The following is a 19,196-nucleotide window of genomic DNA, read 5'->3' on the forward strand; positions in this document are numbered from 1 at the left end:
AGGAGAGAGAGAGAGAGATAGAGAGAGAGAGAGAGAGAGATGAATAGCATGGCTGTCTTGCTTGCTCAGAAACATGAATGATAGCAATTGTCCAAAAGTGGTCCCACCCGAACATTCTTCTCACTTCTACAGAGCTCAAAGACTAAAATTAATACTCATAAGCGGGGGGGGGGGGGCAATAGCACAGCAGTAAGGCATTTGCCTTGCACTGGACAGGCCCGGTTAAAATCCTGGCATCCCATATGGTGCCCCCCAAGCCTGCCAGGAGCAATTTCTGAGCACAGAGCCAGGATTAATTCCTGCGCACCGTCAGGTATGAAACCCCTCTTCCAAAGAAAAAAAAAAAGACTCATAAGCAAGAATGTGTTTGGTTTTGTTTATTTGGTTTTTAGTCCTTTGGGCAACACCCAGTGGTGTTCAGGGCTTACTCCATGCTCTATGTTTATGGATCATTTTTGCCGACCTCAGAGGACCAGATGAGGTATAGAATGCAAGTAGGCCGGATGCCAGGCAGTGCCCTCCCCACTGTATTATCACGGCAGCCCAGTACAGAAATGTTTTTTACTAAACCAAGAAAAACGGGGGTTGGATATAAATTTCAAAACAGCATTCACTAAAAAATGTGGTCCATGTGGGAGTCTGCGAAGTGTCACATTTACAACTCAGATCTCAAACCTGGGCCAAGGATCTTCCTACAGCAACACTGTCCTTTCCCACATCGCTGTGGGGCCCTCACCCCTTGCTCCAATTCCAGAAAAGGCTGCCCCTGACCCTTACCTCCAGCTAAAGCTGTTAAGAGTGGCTTTTTTTTTTAACGTTTCTAAACCATTTTATGATGAAAAAGAGTAATAACAGTTCCAATTTCTTTAAAGTTGAGAGCTGAGCGCTGGGTTTTATAAACATCGTTTTTCTTTGACCCTTCACCACTGCTCCATGAGGCTTAGCAGCAAAAGCTCATGATTAGAATGGAAGAAAATGAGGTTCAGAGAGGTTAAGAGACTAACCACAAGGCACGACTAAATTTCTTTGCATTAATCATTCTCCTTTCTTATATAATACCCTGGCTTAATCATCTTCTTAGCTAAGCAGAAGAGGGGAATCTCCACTATCATGTGTGTTCCCAAGGGGCGGTGGGCACAGGGATACTGACATATCTAGAGAAAAAAAAATTTTTTTTGGTTTTTGGTTTTGGGTCACACCCGGCAGCGCTCAGGGGTTATTCCTGGCTTTATGCTCAGAAATCGCCTCTGGTAGGCACAGGGGACCATATGGGATGCCGGGACTTGAACCACTGTCCTTCTGCATGAAAGGCAAACGCCTTACCTCCATGTTATATCTCCGGCCCCATATCCAGAAATTTCTTTCTGATGCCTTGGTTCTCACCAGCAGAGGATCTTGAGTGTTCCTCAACGATCTGACCCTCCTTGTTTCTCACAGTGTCCCTGGTGTTGAAATTTAGACTCATCAATATGCTGAGTAATATCTACTGACTGGATAAACACAGCCTTTTACACAAGTGTATGCCCCAGCACTGTCCAGAACTTTGTGTGATGAAAAAGTTCTATTCCGCATTAATGTAGATATCAGATACATGTGGTTACTGAGTATTAAAAATATGCCTAGGGCTGGAGCAATAGTGGGCAGAGTGTTTGCCTTGCATATGGCCAACCCACGTTCGATCCCCAGCATCACATTTGGTCCCCTGAGTCTGCCAGGATTACAGAGCCAGGAGTAACCCCTGAGTGCCACCAGATGTGGCCCCAAAACCAAGATAATTAATTTAAATGCTCCTAATGGAACAAACGAACAATTTTAATTGCATAAAATTTTCATGAATTTAAATTTCTATGGTTCATATGCCTAAATTTCTATATGCCGTATATTTACATATATATGACATATATACATATGCCATAATTTTATGACATAAAAATTCAATTTCTATGTATCCTATAGGTCAGTCAAGGTCTAACCAGTCTTAATTTCTAAGACAACATGCTACTTCACTGATGAACCATTACTTATGTCCACATTTGGATAATTATCACCCTGACATTATACATGGTGAGTGAATGTAGAGGCTACTTCTTTCAAGATGCCTAAGAGGAGAAACTAAATAAAATAAGCATGATTCATGGTGAAATACAAATTTTAGATTACAACAAAAGTTGATGGATAGTAACAATGTCTTTCACATGTCATTTCCTCATCATTCACATAAGTGAGTAAAGGAAACAAATGTCCTCTACCTAATAGCCACCAACTTAGGAAAAAGTAAGAGAGGGGCAAAACAAACAAACAAACCCTACCTCTATCTCACTAAGTAAGAAAATGCAAATCAAAACTATGAGATTACCACCTCAGTACAGAGACACTCTGAAAAGAACAAAAACAGGGTGGGAAAGATAGCACAGTGATAGGGCATTTGCCCTGCACACAGCCAACCCAGGGCATTCGGCAACCTAGGGCATTCGACGGTTCAATTCCCGGCATCCCATATGGTCCCCTGAGCTTGCTGGGGCAATTTTTGAGTGCAGAGCCAGAAGTAACTCCTGAGTGCCACTGGGTGTGGCCCAAAAACAAAACAAAACAAACAAAAAACAAATAAAAAGAATAAAAACAACTAGTATTGGAGTGGATGTAGGAGGATAAAGGGACCTTCACTCAGTGCTGGTTAGGAACATTTACTGCTCTAGTCTTTTTCAACATGGATATTCCTCAGCAAACTCCATTGAAGTCCAGAAAAAGCAAGAGAAAGTTTTCCTCAAGATCCGAGTACCACACCTGGAGGTGGGACCAGGTGGTCTAAACAACAATCGAAGGTGCTACATTCAAAGATGTTTTCAACCAATGAGTAAAAAGGAGTATGCTGATTGGGGTGACATCAGATCAAGCCCACAATCCCATTATTCCCACATGGCTCATTCTAGTCCTGCTAAAAGCAGTCAGCTCTGTGGTGAAGGCAGGGAGACAAGTTCTTCACTGGCCTGCCCAAAGTGAAAGGCATTTCCACTGGGGAATGACCAAAGGAAGCAAAGACAGGTTGTATTTACAATATATATATATTAATGTCATCCATAGAGACTTTTCTCAAAGAAGCCAGAAATCACTTTATTGCCTATATCACTTAACAAAGCGTCCAATCTCCAAACATCCAACTCTTTGTCCTAGGGGTCATGTACTTATTTGACTACATGAGAAATATTTTCATTCCATCCTTGTGATGGACTATGTGTATACATAATGAATTAGCATGGAGGCAAGCATAGGTAGGAAGGATTTGCACAACAGTAAACAACAAAGGTACTTTAAGAAAGTATCCTTTCATACATTTATTACTAAGCTTTCCATTGCAAGCAAAGTAGTCATTTTTTCACATGGTACATGCCTACTGTCTGCTTCTCTTCATGGTAGTAGAATTAAAAGGCTTTACTGGCTTTACAACTAACCAGGTATGAGAGTCTCAAGGCAAGTGTGAGATGACAATAATACACCCCAGTATAGACAAGAATGCTGTTTAATTCTTCACCATCCAGTAAAGCAACCTCTGAGTATATGTGGTGATTTACATTTAAATTGACACAACTGAATTTTAAATTCCCTAATCAAGCTGGCCACATTAAATAAGCTCACTCATTCATCAAAATGACTAACATATAAAATTGTGCAGAAGTAGAATATTCCCAACATCACAGTAATTCTAGTGGACAGTGATGGTCTGGATATATTTTAAAACAATAATCAGACTGACCAAAAGGCATTCTGATTTTTATCACCAACATACCTCTAGCAATTCTAAACATCTAAAAAGCATCTGCCTGAACACAGAAGGAATGAATTCAGTCCCAGAGCCTCCTGCCATGTGCCAAGAGCCATCCTCACAGTTGTTTATGCAGGAAGGTCTCCTTTCTGGTCCGAGATGATATCTAGTTGCACCATAACCTGCTTGTGTGAATATGGCAACTGAAGGATATGATCTCTAGTGAGCACCAAAACTAAAAAAAACCATGTGAGCACCACAGCCAAGAGTAGGAATTCCTCCCCAAGTCCATGTGAACACAGATAAAAGTGCATGACCCATGACAAACACTACAGACAGTGAATACTTTGGCCAACTGTGCCAGCACCATGACCTGATGTGTGACCACAGAAAATAGCACAATATATTGTGAAGACAACAAAACCAAGCATGAACATGAGCCCTGGTTATCACATGACAAAATTAACTGAGGAAAGGAAAGAAGAGGGGGAAATTGGTGATAAGATACTTCTTCTGGACCCCTTAGCATTTGTCCGATGAACTACCAATGACTCTGCTTAGTGACTGAGAATGACATATCCAAGAACTGAAATTTCAGTTTCTTTACTGCTCAAATGAACATTAAAATGGAAAAGTCACAGAAGACTAATATACCTTTATTTCCTTTCTTCAATCCCAATAGAACTAGGACTAACCTAAAGCAAGTCTAGAGTTGGGGTCCTTGGAAGTGTCTTATGGCAGAGAACTTTTCTTGCAGATAGGAGGCTACAAATTCAGGCACGGGCACTGTCCTCAGTCATGTTCTGAGGTTGATCTAGGAACTCTGGCACCATAATGAATGTGAAAACTCTGGCACACTGTGGTCAGATGTCTCAAGCCCCACAGTCAAATGCACAAATCCCAGGCATCACAACAAAGAGCAAAATTAAAGCTACAAACTAATTCCTTGAAAATCAGAAGAGAAAAAAAGAAGAGTTTTAGAAAGTATAATTAGCAAATTATGTATAGCCCCTGAAAACTACAGATAACATATTTACAAAAACTTTGATGGCTCAATGGCCTTTTTATACACCAATTATGATAGGGAAGAAATGGATATTAAGAAAACAATCCCATTCACATTAGTGCCACACAAACTCAAATATCTTGGAGTCCACTAGACTAAAGATGTGAAGGACCTATACAAAGAAAACCATAAAACACTGCTTCAAGAAATAAGAGAGATCACTAGGAAATAGAAACACATACCCTGCTCATGGATTGGCAGGATTAACATCATTAAAATGGTAATACTTCCCAAAGCATTGTACCAATTTAACGCGATTCCTCAAAAGATACCCATGACATTCTTCAAAGAAGTGGATTAAACACTTATGAAATTCATTTAGAAAAATAAACACCCTTGAATAGCTAAAACACTCTTTGGGAAAAGGATTATGGGAGCATTATTTTCCCCAACTTTAAACTGTATTACAAAGCAAGTTATCAAAACAGCATGGTATTGGAATAAAGACAGACCCTCAGATCAGTGGAATAGGCTTGAGTACTCAGAGAATGTTCCCCAGACATACAATCACCTAATTTTTGATAAAGGAGCAAGATATCCTAAATGGAGCAAGGAAAACCTTTTCAACAGATGGTGTTGGCAAAACTGGTTAGACACTTACAAAAAAAAAAATTGAACTCAGACCCTGAGCTAACACCATGTACGAAGGTAAAATCCAAATGGATTAAAGACCTTGATATCAGACCTGAAACCATAAGGTATATAGAATAACATGTAGGTAAAACACTCCATGACATTGAGACTAAAGGCATCTTTAAGGAGGAAACAGCACTCTCCGAACAAGTGGAAGTAGAGATAAACAAATGGAAATATATTAAACTGAGAAGCTTCTGCAGCTCAAAGAAAATAGTGTCAGGGATACCAGAGCCACCCACTGAGTGGGAGAAACTATTCACCCAATATCCATCAGATAAGGGGCTTATATCCAAAATATACAAGGCACTGACAGAACTTTACAAGAAAAAAAAAAAACAACATCTAATCCCATCAAAAAATGGGGAGAAGAAATGGACACTTGGATAAAGAAGAAATACAAATAGCCAAAAGCACATGAAAAAATGCTACACATCACTAATCATCAGGGAGATGCAAATCAAAACATATATGAGGTACCATCTCACACCACAGAGATTGGCACACATCACAAAAAATGAGAACAAGCAGTGCAGGAGGGGATGTAGAGAGAAAGGAACTCTTATTCACTGCTGGTCCAACCTTTATAGAAAGCAATATGGTGATTCCTCCAAAACCTGGAAATTGAGCTCCCATACGATCCAGCTATACCAGTCCTAGGAATATACCTAGGAACACAAACATACAAAAATTCCTTCTCACACCTATATTCATTACAGCACTATTTACCAGAGCCAGAATCTGGAAACAGCCTAGATGCCCCTCAATAGATGAATGGCTAAAGAAACTGTGGTACATATACACAATATTATTATTATGCAGTCGTCAGGAGAGATGAAGTCATGAAATTTTCCTATACATGAATATACACGAAATCTATTATGCTGAGAAAAATAAGTCAGAGGGAGAGAGATAGACACAAAATAGTCGCACTCATCTATGGGTTTTAAGAAAAATAAAAGATATTTTTGCAATATTCTTCAGAGACAAAGAGAGAAGAGTTGGAAGGTCCAGCTCACGACATGAAGCTCACCACAAAGAGTGGTGAATGCAGTTAGAGAAATAACTACACTGAGAACTATCATAACAATGTGAATGAATGAGGGAAGAGTACAGGTGGGGGTGGGGTGGGGAGGAGGGAGATTCGGGACGTTGATGATAGGAATGTTGCATGGATGAAGGGGGTGTTCTTTACATGACTGAGACCCAACTACAATCACATTTGTAATCAAGGTGTTTAAATAAAGATATTAATAAAAATATGGTAGGTAATATAAACCAATTATTTTTCTTCTTTCTAATTTATCTGTTCATATAAGACAGAAAAAGCATCAGTGGCCTCCACATTCTCACTCACGGTGGACTCCCAAATTAGGCCTAAAATAGAACTCACCTTCTTTCCTCTGTACCAGACTGGAATCAATTGGACCATGGAGAGTTACAGAGTCAGTTCTTTGCTACAATCCAGGCATTAAATATTAATGTGCCCGTTCCTTTTTTCTAACAGAATATTAAAATGCACACAATGTTTCTAACAGTAAAAATGCACGGGGCCGGGCGGTGGCGCTGGAGGTAAGGTGCCTGCCTTGCCTGCGCTAACCTAGGACGGACCGCGGTTCGATCCCCCGGCGTCCCATATGGTCCCCCAAGAAGCCAGGAGCAACTTCTGAGCGCATAGCCAGGAGTAACCCCTGAGCCTCACAGGGTGTGGCCCAAAAACCAAAAAAAAAGAAAAAAGAAAAAAAAATGCACACAGCATTTTCCATAGGGGTCTGTAATGCTTTCAGAAATTTTGAATTTTTTTTGAGTTTTTTTGTTTGTTTGCTTTTGGGGTTTTTCTCTGTCCACATCCATTGATGCTCAGGGGTTAATCCTGGCTATGCACTCAGAAATTGCCCCTGGCTTGGGGGCACCATATGGAATGCCGGGTGATCAAACCACAGTCAGTCCTAGGCTAGCACTTTCAAGGCAGACACCTTACCTCTTGCACTACCACTCCAGCCCCATGGGTTTTAAATTTTTGATTTCTCACTCCATCATCACTCTGGAATGCTCTGGTTCCTGGTGTATGTTACAATTCTTTTTCTATACTCCATCCGACAACCTATGGCAAACAGGGTCCACACTTAAAAGTTCCCTCTGACACATGCTCTGCTGGCATTTTCCTCCAGCACTATGTGCTATCCAACAAAGGAATCTTTGTCCTGGTTATTTCTGCAAATGAATCACCTCTGAAAAACCAAAGCCCAAAATATCAACAGAAGTGGAGCAAGAGGGGCTGGAGCAGGCGCAGCGGTAGGGCATTTGCCTTGCACATGGCTGATCTAGGACAGACCAAGGTTCAATCTCCCAGTATCCCATATGGTCCCCCAAGCCAGGAGTGATTTCTGAAGTAATTTCTGAATAGCTAGAAGTAAACCCTGAGCATCACTGGGTGTGGCCCAAAAAGCAAAAAAAAAAAAAAAAAAAAAAAAAAAGTGGAGCTAGAGAGATAGTACAAGATGTAGGTACTTTCCTGGAATGCAGCTGACCTGGATTCAATCCCAGGCACCACAAATGATTCCCCTGAACACTGAGAGGGTCACTTCTGAGCAAAGCAACAAGGAATGTCCCTGAGCAATGCAGGGTGTGGCCCACTCCACCTCCAGGCCAAATGAGAGAGAGAAAAAGAGAGGAGAAACAATCGAAGTAGCCTTTTGGGTATATATTATAGCAAGATAGAAGGTAACAGAGCTTCCACACTCAGAGAAATTGGTATATGCTAAAGTATAGCTAATATCTGAGGATGATGCTAAATTTACCATTCTATAAAGATGCCCACAAATTATCAAATCACCTCAAATCCTCTCTTTTCATTGTAAATGATGTTCTTTCTCCTGAAATGATCTTCCCATCTATTTCTCTTTCTTTCATTCAATTTCACAATATAAGCTCATGCAACTTTTTTGTGGTGGTTCATCTCATGTTATATAGATGAACAAACATTTTGAACAAGATGGGTGATTCTGCATTGTTAAGGTTCATCTTCTTGTGAACTGTCCTGTACAAAACTTTCTATTCTAACTTGGTTTATGAATGGGCTCAAGATGTGGTCCATAGCAAGGAAGGGCATACCGAAGAGCAGATAACATCAATCAATAAGAAGAATACCATCACTAATAAAGAAAATACAGGTACTTCTTCAAAGATGCCCCTGACACTTATCGGCAGCAAAAGAGCAGGCTAAAAGGAGCACCTAACAAGCCAGTTATGTTTTGTCCAGGTCCCTTTCCTACTGCAAAGACCTTTTCCTTTCCCTGCCTGGCTGTGAAGAATTACCCAGCAAGCCACCCCCCTAGTTTATAAGAGGATTATAAAGAATGATAAAACTGCAAGAAGACAGAATAACCCTTGAGCCATAAGCAGCCAGAGTACTATGGTCAGGTGCGTCTTATAGAGAGAAAAATATGATATATAGGAATCCAACATGGTCTGTAGCCTCTATACCTATAAAAGTACCCAAAGTTCAGTAGCCAAGCAATGCAACATAACTGATCTTGAATAAGGATCCTACTGCAGAATGAATTCCTACCTCAGAGTCTAGAAGATCCAGTACCTGGTTGAATGCTGGGGCTTCAGAAACTCAGTAGTGCAAGTGAGAGAACTGTTTTATTCATGCTTACTTAAAGCATGATTTACCTAAATCCTTTAGAGCAGAATTGGTCTGATTCTTGTTTCCATCAGATCTGACAGAAAGTTATAGAAGATAAAGTTAACCCTCATTTACTTCAAATATTCCACTGATGATTACTAACAAAACAAAAAAAATGTAAAGAGGAGATGACCAGGCTGATTAAGTCAGTTTTCAAATGATATCTTTCTCCTCTCTTTCTCCCATAAGACAGTAAGTGTTATATGTAAATCACAGAAATGTTAGCTATAAGAAAATTTATTTTCGGGGTCGGAGAGATAACACAGTGGCGTTTGCCTTGCAAGCAGGTGACCCAGAACCTAAGGTGGTTGGTTCGAATCCCGGCGTCCCATATGGTCCCCAGGAGCTATTTCTGAGCAGATAGCCAGGAGTAACCCCTGAGCACCGCCGGTGTGGCCCAAAAACCAAAAAAAAAAAAAAAAAAGAAAATTCATTTTCTTTTTTTTTTTTGGTTTTTGGGCCACACCCGGTAACGCTCAGGGGTTACTCCTGGCTATGTGCTCAGAAGTTGCTCCTGGCTTGGGGGACCATATGGGACGCCAGGGGATCGAACCGCGGTCCATCCAAGGTTAGCGCAGGCAAGGCGGGCACCTTACCTTTAGCACCACCGCCCGGCCCAGAAAATTCATTTTCAAACATGATTTCATTATCTTCTATCTTCTACTATTTCCTTGGTAAAAAAGTTACCAATATACTGTTTCTTTTTCCAAGGTGATCTGAAATATTTTTCATCCATCATTCAACTGTTATTATACATTATATCTTTAGTTTACCAAAGGTTTATTCTTTTTGACCATTTATTACCATTTATTAAAGAATATTATTTTAATACTGTATACAATTCTATGTAAAAATATGATCAGTTACACATCTTACTTGGCATGCCACACATTCATGAAGTCAATAAAATTTACAAAATTCTTCAAAAAGTAAAAAGAAAATTCATTTCAATATCTTTATTTAAAAAAAAAAGTCTTTCAAGTTCCCAACTTAGAAAATGAGAAACATCATTGGCAAATTACAATCACTACCACAGTAAGAATGAATATATCATACAGACCTCAAGATTATAATCAGAGAGGAGAGAAGGTTTATTTCAAAACCTCCTTTCATATTGTGAATTAAAAAAAAAAACACCTGACGCTCTTGATAAGAGCAACAGACCAACCATAACATCCCCATAGCAACTGCTGTCATGACAACAGGGCTTTCAGATGCAATAAAAAATGTAAATCAAGGAACATGTTCATACTCAAAAATATGGTCTCAGGTGACCAAGTGGCAAAGACAACAAAACAAAAATAAACAAACAGCACTACTCAATCTGAAATAAAGAGACGGTCCACTGAATGGAAGAAAAAAATTGCACAGGGCATAGCAGATAAAGGGCTAATATCCAAAATCTATAAAACACTCACAAAACTCAACAACAATAAAAATCCAAATACCCCATTCACAAATAGGGCAAAGAGAAATAAACTTCCCCAAAGAAGACTTACGTGGGGCTAGAGTAATATAGCACAGCAGTTAAGACATTTGTCTTGCACATAGCCAACCCAGATATGATTCCTAGAACCAATACTTCCAAGTTAGCCCAGTATGGGCTGATACCTCTGTGGCACTCTCTAAAAGGGTTGAGAAGGGGGCATATTCCCCTTTCTAAGTTAACTACAATAGCCCCACACCCTGTCCTACACCCTCCAACAGAAACAGCCCAACTTGGTAAGTAAAATAAAAAATATGAACAGTTAAATTCTCTCAGAAGAGATCAGACTACAGTGCTGAAAACTCTGCAATATTCTTTTCAGAAGGGAATTGGGCCAAGTCCCTCCATACCCACCCCACAACCAGAAAACTCAGGAGTCAGCACCCATTAGCACCATCTTACCAGCTAAAAAACAGTCCAGCTCCTCCTCTAAGCTCCAAAAGAAAATAATAGCCACCCATACTTCCCACATAGTCAGGTACAGGCTGATACCTCTACAGCATCTTAGAAAGGAAGTAGTGGAAGGACAGATTCCCCTTTCTGTAGCCCAATGTCACATCCTACACCCTCCCAAAGAAACAGCCCAGCCTCACAACTTAACCTTATCAAACTTCCAAGCCACCAATTTGTTTCAGATCAATAAGTACTGTACTGCACAGTCACATGCTATGGTGTAACACTTTAATATTTTATAGTAGGGTCAGCCCAGTACTATCACAGGAAATTTGATAAGAAAGTTACATAAAAATTTACCAAACTCAGTGAGCCAAAACAGTAACACAGAAAGCTCGACTAGCACCAATGACATCCCAGAAAATCCTTAAATAGTGACTATAGTAAACTGACTAAAGCAAATCATGCAGAGGTATAACAATAATTTCAAATTTACCCTTATGGATAAGTTTTAATAATTCCATTTGCCTTTGTGTTGTAACAAACAATATGAAGTAAATCTGATTGTACTTGCATAGAGGTGGTCTATGGTAATATGTGGGAAATTGGGGAAACTGGTGAAGGGGATGTCATAACGGTGTTCTGTTTTGTATGTCGCCTGAGATGACTGCATTATGAACAATTTGGTAAATCATGGTGCTATAATAAAAACTGGGGGGAAAGTTATGTCCAAAGAACTGAAATGAAATTAAAATGTGATTTCTATAAGGATATCCATGACATTTTTCAACAAAGGAATAAATTAAACAGTTCTGAAATTCATGATGAAGAATAAATTCCCTAGTAGGTAAAGAAATCCTTGGGGGAAAGAAGGTGGAATGTATCACTTCCCTAACTTCAAACTGAAGTATAAAGAGGTAGTAATTAAAATGGCATGGTATTGGAATAATGACAGACCCTCAAATTCATGGAATACAGTTCCATGAATATCCTGAGATAGAGTTAATCTTCAGTAAAGGGTCACAAAGCTGAGCAAGGAAAGCCTCTTTAATAAGTGACTTTTAGAAAAATTGGCCATCTACATGCAAAAAATAAATAAATAAACTCAAATATCTTTCTAACACCATGCACAAATGTCAGATAAAAATAGATAAAAAGCCACCTAATGTTCAAAAACAAAACAAACAACAGAAAATCAACTAGCAACAAATTGCTCAGCAAACCTTCTGATAATGACTTAATGACTTCATTACTAGATACATTAATGCTCACAAATTTTCTCATTACTGTACTTTAAAATAATTTCAATCCCACTTACCTGTAAACAAGAAATATAAAATATGTTATTTCATGCTTTCCAAGGGGGTAGGCTTAGTAATGGGTGGGAATCTGAAGGGCAATGGTCGGGAAATTTTACAGTGGGGGTGGGACTGGTCTTGAGACAAATGTATTATGAGCAACTATGTAAACATGATCTTTAAATAAAGAAATTTATATTTTTAAAAAAGGAAATTAAACCAATTCTTTTGAGAACTGGACTGAGAAAACAGGAGGTGGTAACACGGGTGAAGAGGAACAAGATAGAAATGGAGAGACTGGGGGCCAGAGCAATAGCTCAGCGGCAGGATGTTTGCCTTGCCAACAGAGGATGGACCACGGTTCGATTTCCAGCATCCTATATGGTCCCCCTTGCCTGCCAGTAGCGATTTCTGAGAGTAGAGCCAGGAGTAACCCATGGGCGCTGCCAGGTGTGAGCCAAAAAAAAAAAAAGAAAAAAAATGAAAAAGAATTAAAGAGACTAATACAGAATTCAGGACATAGGATGGAACCAAAACTATATGATTATCTTCCTGGAGGGTTTTGTCCACCTCCACAACTTCATTTCAGGTCACACATTTAGCTTAATTAAATTTTAAATCCTAAAAGTTTATTTCTTTTCAGAAATACTTTTCCGATATTTCCAAATAGAACATAATTAAATATGACCTCCACTATTATCAGGTTCCAAAAATCTTCAGATAAGAGTTTGAGGAAAATGTCAAGATTCTAGAGAACACATTTTCAACCAAAAAATATTACTCCAAAAATATATACATATTTATGTTCACCATGGCACTGTTTAAAATAGCCAAGATCTGGAAATGATTCAAATTCCCAACAACAGGTGAGTAGTCAAAGACCTTGTGGTAAAGATACACAAGAGTCTTCCCTCAAATTCTTTCAATACTAAGCAGATTCACTTCCTTCTCCTCAGAGAAGAGGGCCCTTCTCTTTTCTTGCATCAAGTACAGCTTAAGAGGATCATTGGTGGTGGGAATATTGCACTGGTGAAAGGGGGTATCCTTTTTTATAACTGAAACCCAACTACAACATGTTTGTAATCATGGTGCTTAAATAAAGATATTAACAACAACAACAAAGAGGATCACACTTGTGTAAACTATAAAGAAATTCAGGTTTAGTGCTCACTTTGGTGCACTGAAATTGGAATAAAACAGAGACTAGCATGGCCCCAGCACAAGGATGACACACAAATTCATTAAGCATTACATATTTTTCCTTAAGTTAAAAAAAAAGAAAAAGAAAATCGGGGCCGGCGAGGTGGTGCTAGAGATAAGGTGTCTGCCTTGCAAGCGCTAGCCAAGGAAGGACCGCGGTTCGATCCCCTGGTGTCCCATATGGTCCCCACAAGCCAGGGGCAATTTCTGAGCGCTTAGCCAGGAGTAACCCCTGAGCATCAAATGGGTGTGGCCTGAAATACCAAAAAAAAAAAAAAATCAGGTTTAATGTTTTGGGGGACCATATGGGTACAAGGGATTCAACCTGTCAGTCACATGCAAGGGAAGTGCCCTATCCATTGGACTGCCTCTCCAGTCCAATGTTTAAATTTTTTGTACAATTCATCAATTTAATTTTATATTTCCCCCTTTTGAAACTTTATTTAAATACCATGATTTGCCAACTTGCTCACAATACAGCCATTTCAGGTATTTAATATACCAACACCAATCCCACCATCAGTGTGACCTTCCCTCTACCACTGTGCCTCCCATCCTGCCCCAGCCTGCCTCTTTAGCAAGCACAAAATAATTTAATTTGCTTGTTAAACTTGTTTATGTTTTATGCTGTTTTAGGTTTTATTGTATTACTGAAGTTTTTAAAAATTTGCTGAAATAGGACCAGAGCAATAGCACAATGGGTAGGGCATTTACCTTGCACGCAGCCAATCAGTTCAATCCCCAGCAATTTCTGAGTGCAGAGACAGAAGTAGCCCCTGAGCTGCCAGGTATGAGAAGCCCCTCCCCAATCAAATTGCTGAATTGTTATGTGCTAGTTGAGCCCTCTGTGCTATTATTTTTGCTAATTGAACTTAGTGGGATTCTACACAACTTTTCCATCTAATTTTCTGTGTTGCTACTGGGCCGGCAGAATTGTACATTTTGGAGATACATAAGTGGCTGCACTTCCACAGCTGTATCACTAGGGTGCACCATGGTATGTCTGGCCTGTCAGGTTCAGAGTAGTGAAGGCTCTCCCAAACTGTCATGGGACAGGGCCACTTAAATGCGAAAAGTGGGGGTGGGTGGAAGAAGAGCTGGGCCATCCAACAGGGTGGGGGCTGGTCCTGCTCCATCCCAAGAAGACTCTAACAATCTTGGCCCTGGGGACTGGGCCTACCTGGTTCAGTACAGAGGTAATTTCTCTAAGTAAAAACTTCATTACCAGAATGCTGCGTAAGCTTAGTGATAGATGAGATTTTTTAGATTTAGGAGTAGATACTAATACTGTCACAAAGGTGTCATAAAGGCATTAATTCCCTTTGTTGATACAAGTATTGGGATGTTTGGTAAAGTCAGAGCAAGAGAGGAATGTATATGGGTCTAGTTCTCATCTCACTCACCGTGCCCTCTCCCAACAGTAAAATTCAGCAAGTCTTCTTTGAGATGTAGGAAGAAATGAACAAAATAGTATCAGAAGGTTCTTTGGAAAGTAAGACTTCCTCATGAAGCAGCATTTCCTGCATATCTAAGATAGGGGGCTTGCAGCTAAACATGGCCTTTAGCAAAGCATTACAGGATACAAACAACCACTACCATAGAGACATCAGAACAATGGGATCCTACAGGCCACGTGGGGAACCCTGAGGCAAACATCGGTTTGCATCATCTGCCTTCAAGCCCCAGTTTCCTAAAATGAAAGAAGACAGCTCCATGAGAAAAAGCAAATTAAATAGAAACAAATCTTCATCAAAATGCTAAGGAATTCATAACTGCACCAATACAACAAAGATTATTTAAGAAGAGGTTCAAAAGTCAGTTTCAGGTCACAGAAATGTCATACCTAATATCTCCTCAATGGAAAAAGTGAACTGTTTTCTTTAGGTTTATAAGAAATGGCATAATGAGGGGCCGGGTAGGTGGCGCTGGAGGTAAGGTGTCTGCCTTGCAAGCGCTAGCCAAGGAAGGACCGCGGTTCGATCCCCCGGTGTCCCATATGGTCCCCCCAAGCCAGGGGCGATTTCTGAGCACATAGCCAGGAGTAACCCCTGAGCGTCAAACGGGTGTGGCCCAAAAACAAAAAAAAAAAAAAAAAGAAATGGCATAATGAAATCTCAAACCTTTGATGTTTTATTTTGGGGTGGGAGGTCTTCTTTATTTTAATTTGGTGGCATACCCACTTGTGCTTAGGTGCTACTTTGTATTGGAAACCACTTCCAGAGGTACATATTTATTCAGATGGCCAGGAATCCAACCTGAGACTCCTTCATGCAAAGCATGCATCCCAGTTCTTTGAATTATCTCATCCCTCAATGCATATGGGCTACTAAAAGGTAAAGCTCTTGAACCCAGGGAAAGAAATTATTTACTTGTCAAAAGTTCACATGTAAGAGAAATAGCACATCTAAGAGAAAAATCTAATACATTACGTATGTATTACTTTGTCAAATGAATAAAATAATGTATGTAAAATGCCTGTTTCTTTTCCATTTTTTTGGTGAGGGAAATCCAATTAGTAAAAATGAAAACAATGGGCTGACACAATAATACAGTGAGTAGGCACTTTGCTGACCAGAGTTCAATTCCCAGCATCCCACCATGAGCCCTACCAAGACTGGTTCCTGAGCACAGAACCAGAAGTAAGCCCTGATCACCACCAGGTATGGCCAAAAATAGAAAATAGAAAAAAAAAAATCACTGGAAAGTGGGAACCATTAATTAAGGAAATTGTCATTCTCTTCTCATTCCCTTTCCTACTCTTTTAGGGGCCTGGAATTGAATTATCAAAAGGCCAAGAAATATTTATCCAAAATATGAGAACGTGAGACCCTGGGCTGAGATCCAAAGGTCTGTCAGTCACTGAGCCCTCAACCAGCAATGGAAGCCAAGGCCATCCTTATTTATAGGAAGAGTCAGTAAAGGCACATGGGACATCACCACTATGCCTTGAAAATAAGTAAACTGGGGCAGGAGCAGTGGTACAAGCAGTAAGGTGTCTGCCTTGTAGGCGCTAGCCTAGGGCGACCATGGTTCAATCCCCAGGCACATCCCATGTGGTCCCCCAAGCCAGGAGCAATTTCTGAGTGCACAACCAGGAATAACCCCTGAACATCACTGGGTGTGGCCCAAAAACAAAAGGAAAAGAAAAGAAAAGAAGTAAACTGAACACGTGGGGAGGGTGCGAGGGGGTGTGTGTTAAGAACCCTGGTGTTTTTACTCTTTGTTCTGGCTCAGTCTGCAGTTCAACAGAACTCTAAGTTTTGGAGTGGGTAGAGAGAAAGAATGAAACATCAAATCATTGATTTTCCAATTAACAGCCTAGCAGAGAGCAGAAAATAGCTTCTTAGGGAGGTTGCTGCTTGAATTGCCTGGCAGTTTCATTCCACGTAGCCAGACTACTTATACCATGTCCTTCGTGTATCTCTCATTACCCTCACACAAGTTCTGTGGCCATTAAGAATTAACTAGCTTTTCTAAAAAGAGAGAGTGTCAGAGATGCATATCCTGGATAAACAAAATGTCTATCTTATTTTGTACTTCATCAGCTTGGCAAAGATTCATAATAATGTGCTCAACCCATGATTAGAAAGAAGCCAGTTGCCAGTTGAGGGCTTGCTCTAAAAGCATTGTAGAAGGACCTTGGATAAAAAGTCAAAACTGCGAACATATCTGTGCTTTACCCGCTACATCTGGAATCTGTACTAGAACCAACTTCAGTGACAGAGCAAGATTTAGCATGCAACGCAATCGTAAAAGATCCTAGGAGAAGAAATGAGTCTATAACTGAAATGTGGCTTCTTAAGGCAGAATAGTGGGTTTATTAAAAGATTATTGGACAACAGACAAAAGTGTTGAAGACATTATAAACGAAAAATAAATTTATGAAATAAGCACAGAATATTCAATTTTGAAAACATAACCATAAGCAAAGATGGTGTATGCAATGAAAAGGCATAAGAAAAAAGGATCAGAGAGGGCAAAGAAGACTAAAAGCATTTTGTTGGTTTATTTTCTTGTTTCATTTTGTAGCCCTCCCAAGCAGTGCTCAGGCAGCCTGGGGGCCCCTCCCGACAATTCTTGGTGATAGGGAATGAATCAGATCACAACACGCAAGGCACATGCTTTAGCCCCTATACTGTATCTCCAGCACATAAAACGCATTTGGTACTACTATAGGGAGTATAATTTAAAGGTGATTTGTATTTTCTTTCTTTGCTAAAACTGAATGTTCATCTATGATTTTAAAAGAACGTTTGAATAAAATCCTTTTACCACATACTGAGCAAGAATCAGATTTTTTTTCCTATTATGTATGCAGCTTCGTAGGATGTGAGTAAGAACTCTGTTCACCTCTATGCTTGAGATGTGCCAAAGGGTAGATCTATCAACTGGATGGCCTATTTGGAAAGATGCAGCAGCAAAGCTTCAAGCAGATGCCCACCTCTCCTGGTACTCAGGACCTTGTAGAGTCCCAGTGACTAGGGCCAACCTACACAGGCAGCAGGATAATGCAGTAATGCAGACACCTAGGCAGCCCTGTGGGGATCCATGGATGGAGTAGCTGAGTCATTCACCACAGCAGTACCAGTTGCCAGCCTCCTGTGGGCCATGAAGCAACTTAGCCCACTGACAACCCAGAATCAACCAGCTACAAGGTCCAAATCCATGCCCCATAAAAACTATGTAGAAATGTTCACTGCAACACTGCACCAGAAGTATGGGGGTGATCTTCTAACTAAGGGAAGGTATGTAACACAGGTGGTCTGACTTGAAACCCACCACACATGATCCAGGCAGATCTGATTGTGCTGACAGTCTTCCCCAACACATTTGCAGACAGACAGAGGCCCAGTGGGTTCTGCACAGGAACTCACATTTGGCTCCAGGGAGGCTACACTGGGAGCACCTATGCCAGCAGGATTTCTTCTGTCATCAAGTAAAATAGCTCCAGCACTAACACATGTTAATCCATGTGCTTGCACTCAACCTCCTTCCCAAGCTCCTCACTGAACACTGAGATTCAGGCTGTGGCAGAGGGAATAGTGGGGATGGGTAGAGATGTGTTGTTTTTGTGTGTTTGGGGGGCCACACCCAGCAGTGCACAGTGATTACTTCTGGCTCTGCGCTCAGAAATCACTCCTGGCAGGAGTTGAGGACCATGTGGGATACTAGAGATTGAACCTGGATTGGTTGGGTTCAAGGCAAATGCCATACCCTCTGTTCTATTGCTCCGGCCCCAACTTTTTACCAATTCCACCAGAGAAGACAGTGTCTGGGCATTGAGAATTAATCTAATAATCACAAAATCACACATGTGAGTCCAAACTGCAGGCTAATCCCCAGAACATATGAACTGTCTTTCACTAAGTCACACTTGAACTTGCTCAAGTTGCCTAACAGTTCCTTTAGTGTTCTTTTTATTTTTTTTTTAATTTATTTTGGGTTTGGGGCCACACCCAAATGGCACTCAGGGGTTACACCTGGCTCTGCTCAGAAATTACTCTTGGCAGGCTTGGGAGATCATATGGGATCCCTGGGCTTGAACCTGGATCAGCCTCATGCAAGGAGAATACCCTACCCATTGTGCTATTGCTCTGGGCTCCCTTTAATGCTCTTTTAAACTCATTTGAGTCTCTTAACATTTTTCTCCTTAGGTCCTCTCCAATTAG

General features: G+C 40.4%; 2 protein-coding genes and 1 pseudogene across 4 annotated transcripts in view; 2 read left to right on the forward strand and 1 right to left on the reverse strand.

Moving 5' to 3' along the window:
- SNX5 (sorting nexin 5) overlaps window positions 1–19,196 on the forward strand; it is a 1,173,556-nt gene that overhangs the window by 573,685 nt on the left and 580,675 nt on the right. The gene's annotated exons all lie outside the window — the stretch shown is intronic.
- LOC126010770 (D-aminoacyl-tRNA deacylase 1) overlaps window positions 1–19,196 on the reverse strand; it is a 168,209-nt gene that overhangs the window by 60,203 nt on the left and 88,810 nt on the right. The gene's annotated exons all lie outside the window — the stretch shown is intronic.
- Window positions 13,491–13,587, forward strand: LOC126012379 (uncharacterized; annotated as a pseudogene).

The sequence above is a fragment of the Suncus etruscus genome, chromosome 6 (assembly GCF_024139225.1).
Source record: "Suncus etruscus isolate mSunEtr1 chromosome 6, mSunEtr1.pri.cur, whole genome shotgun sequence".
Classification (NCBI taxonomy): domain Eukaryota; kingdom Metazoa; phylum Chordata; class Mammalia; order Eulipotyphla; family Soricidae; genus Suncus; species Suncus etruscus.